The 4,309-nt window shown below is 25.8% G+C and overlaps 1 long non-coding RNA gene across 1 annotated transcript; it reads right to left on the reverse strand.

The window, feature by feature from the left end:
* Window positions 1-2,431: 2,431 nt before the first annotated feature.
* Window positions 2,432-3,482, reverse strand: LOC135931934 (uncharacterized). Its single transcript, XR_010573212.1, has 3 exons — window positions 3,322-3,482; window positions 3,002-3,078; window positions 2,432-2,552 (listed from the first exon to the last, which is right to left on the reverse strand). It is a non-coding gene; the product is annotated as an uncharacterized LOC135931934 (long non-coding RNA).
* Between the last annotated feature and the right edge of the window lie 827 nt (window positions 3,483-4,309).

The raw sequence follows: 4,309 nt of genomic DNA on the forward strand, positions 1-4,309 counted from the left end.
CATAATATAGACATACTAGATGAAGGAATCACTAACCCCCCATTATTTTTAAAATTTATGAGCATATTATTTATATTATTATCAATATATGAATCACTGACCATTGCATTAATGCAAACATCACATCGTACCTTTTTTTCTTTAATAAGTTGTTGTACTATATATCCCAAAATATAAGTTGTTACATTATCTAAATATAATGATAATTTTGGGATATGAGGATTTGTTTGGCTAAAATAATAAGATAATGCCTGGGATATTATTGGATTTGAAATAGTTTTGATAGAATTAAAATCATCGTCATGATTATTTTGAAAATTTGAACATATTAATTGAGTATTATCTAAGGAAATGCAATTTCCTGTAATTGTAGCATCCAATTTTGCCATTAAGGAAATGCGAACAGCAGATCGAACCTGATATGCTGATGGATTATCATTAAATCCACCTCTGCTACGAATACTACAAAAATATAATTCTAGGTGGTCTTGAGAGGTTTTATATGTTAAAAAGAACCTTAAAAAATTGTTATATTATAGCTTTATGAATAACTCTTGTTATAAATTAAATATAATACTTCATTTTTGGGGTTTCCCCAGTTAATAATTCCTTCCCCATTTCCAGGATGCTTTTCATAGAAAGAATTAACCCTTCTACACATGTTTTTTTATTAGACTTATAGACATAAGTTCCATTTGTTAACTTGAGTGATTTTAAAGTTTTAATGCACTTGTCAAAATGATTTTCATAATCTGCAATTGTATTATTATATAAAGGGGCTTTATATCCTTTACCAAGACAATTTCTTGTATTAAGATAATCAAACATTCTATAAGTTATTCATAAATTTATATCATAATTTTTATTTTACTGATCTATCATCAATATAAAATTAATTGTACCATCACAATTTTCAAATCCAGGAATCTCCTGATGCTGGGCAAAAAGAAGGCTATTTGCAACAGATGCACTAAAAACTTGAACAGCAAGTTTTACCTTAAAAAATATTTAATAATTATATATTTATTATCAAACTTTCATTTTTTGTTTTTGGAAAGCAATATGTGCTTTGCGCAATTTATTTGCAGCACGTAAACCTTCGCACTCCTGCAATTTGTGTAAATTTTGTATATGCTTCCAATCTATTAACTATAAATACAAAATAAATATTTAACCAAATTTAGCTAGCTACCTCTCCATTTGATTCATTTATTAAAATTTCCTCCTCCGCTAATAGATTTCTAAGTAATTTGAGCATATGACAAACATCTAGTAACATGTATATTTTTTCTGATTCATAAAATTCCAGCTCAATATATGGAATGATATTATCAGGATCCATACTAACACCAAGCAGTTTGCTCATTTTTTTATTAACAGCACAACCATCACATACTATGGCCTTACAGACAACTCCTGTTTCATTTATATTGAACAATGCAACTCTCACTAAATTAGCTAGGATATCTGAATTCATTTGTGAAACTAGAAAATAGGCTATTGGCATTTTCCAGCTGCTATTAAGACATGTAGCCATAAGAAACAGTGCCTTTGTTGCTTCTGGACAAGATTTATCTTCCTTTGTTGATTTTGTCCCATCACCTAAATCAACATAACCATGATATTCTGCTTTGTAGGGGTCATAATCTATTTGTGTTTTAATATGCATTTCATCAAGGCTAAGTACACAATATAACTGCTTTTCTGATTTTTTTTGGTAGCTTTTAATTTGGGTAAATGAAATAGAAAGGAAACCTTTATTTAATTTAATTTATTTTTTTTAAAATTATTATAATAAACCTGGCATGATTTCAATCTTGCTACTCCATGCCCTTAATGTGGATTCCGAAGGCATACAAAAGTGTGATTTGAGATATCTGTAAGCCTTAGGTGAATAAAAATGCATAGTCAATGCAAATTGACGGAATTCACTTGTATATATTTTTTTTGTGGGTTTGAGATGCCTCCACTGTGTATATGTGTTTTAAGGAATATAGCAGATGTCCCTGTAAAGTGCCTGTCTATAATATTTTCGACATCATCTGATAACAAATTTTCATCTTTTAGTGAAGTGATTATTGTTTGTAAATTGATTATTTTATTTTTTCCTCTTTTTGAGCTCCTATAATAAGCATGTGCTCTTTTTTTAAGCGTTTAATTATAGCCTCTTGGTAAATAATTTTTCTTTTTAATGTTTCATATGTCGCGGAATAATTATGATCATTTGTTATATGTATAATTGGATCTTTTTCATATAATATATCACTTTTTAATGGTGTTTGTATATTTGAATAAACATTCGTTATCTAAAAAGTATATATTTTAAAATATTGTTTTAACTATGTAATGATATTGTTAACATACATCATGAAGTGGCTTAGATATACTAAATATTGATGGAATAGAATCTTCCTTCAATAAAAATAGTTTGAATGAAACAAGTATTTTTAAAATGCCTTCCACAAATAATACTATATTTATTAGGCATAAAATTTTTTCTATTTATAGCATGTAACCATTTTTCCAATAATTCTTTGGATTTTAATGGAAATCTATATTTAAAAATAGGTGAATAATAATGAGTAAAATATAAGATATATTTATGATATTGATACAAAGATAGATAGTATATAACAATCAATATTAATATCAGATCAGTTATTAGTAATATAGTATTGAATCAGTGAAAATTTGTTGATTGGCAGAGCCTCTATTAATATATATATGGTTTACATATTTCTTACAAATATTTAAAAATGAAACTGTATCATAGTAAATATGTATTTTAAAAATGGCTAACTTAATATTTTATCCAGAAAAATATTTAGGCAAAGTTCAAAATAGAAATCTTATCAACTCAAGAGGAAGAAGCATTATTTGTCCTAGCAGTAAAAATGAGAAAACTTTATATTTTTACTAAATAAGGATTTTTTTTCAATGTTTGTAGCTTATAAATGCTTTATGTAATAAATATGTTGCATATAAAAAATAATATATATACTTATGATAAGAAATATGTGTATTAGATTCCATTTTATTTGTTTTATTACAATTATGAACACAGCACACTCCCATTATCTAAATAAAATAATAAATGATAGTGATATTAAAAGATCTGTTTTGCATGTATCCTAAGATGCATTAACATAAGATTTATAAATCCGTGCAGAATTAAGTTAAACTATATTTTAAAAAATTAAAAGGTGGGTTAGTCTTAGATTCATTTTTTAAATATAATCACCTAGTCCACATTCATAAAAAAAGTCTTATGAAAATTTAAGAATAAAAGATACTATAAAATATTATATCATAAATCGAAACCTTTAAAACTAAATTATCGTAGTAGACTTGTTTTCTATATATTAATATTTCTTGCTGACAAATAATGGATAACCAAACTACAAAATGGCGCTACAGCTGATTACAATGTGTGGACACTTTTATAATGCATTGAATGAATGAATCGTCAATCTATAGTTATATATATCATTGAATAGCCATGACACTCACGATGTAAACTAATATCAGAATTTAATATGTTGGATAAATTGATAAGATAAAAACACTAAAAATCTTTGGAAGAAATAATTATGCAAATATATTAAAGCCTGGAGTTATTTACACGGTAAGGATGCCATATTAGAAATGAAATATTTTCTAACTATAAAATAAAGACCAAAATGATATGATGAAACAATTAAAATTTTATATATTGTCGCACCACTTTTGTTGGTATATTATATTTTAAAATAATAGTAGTTTGTAATAGTGTTGTTAAACGGCTCAATTTGAGCCGATTTTTAAAAACGGCTAACTCAATATTTTATCCAGAAAAATATTATGCAAGTCTAAAGATTTTGCTCATAAAGAGCATATAGGATTGAACATCTATTGGTGAAATCTCGAAGCTTAGGCAATATTTTCCTGGCTATAATGTTGAGTTAGCCGTTTTTAAAAATCGGCTCAAATCGAGCTGTTTAACAACACTTTTGTAATAATATCAAAAATATATAAAAATTTAACTAAAACTGTTTTTCGAAAAAGAAAAAAATTAGCTTTCCTAAAAACACGTAAAAAAGAAAAGAAAAGATATCAAATTTATTACATCTATTGTAGGATGAATAATATGTTTAATTTTTAAAATTATTTATAAATAAATAGATGGCGTTAAATACTTATATACAAATTGTTACTATTCATTATAATATTAACTGTAATATATTATATAACTGTCAAATACGTCTATAAAAGTGACATTTTATCTAATATTTTATAAACAAATGTATATAATAGAGCATTATAAACTATA

The sequence above is a fragment of the Gordionus sp. m RMFG-2023 genome, chromosome 1 (genome assembly GCF_954871325.1).
Source record: "Gordionus sp. m RMFG-2023 chromosome 1, tfGorSpeb1-WG-v2, whole genome shotgun sequence".
NCBI lineage: Eukaryota > Metazoa > Nematomorpha > Gordioida > Chordodea > Parachordodidae > Gordionus > Gordionus sp. m RMFG-2023.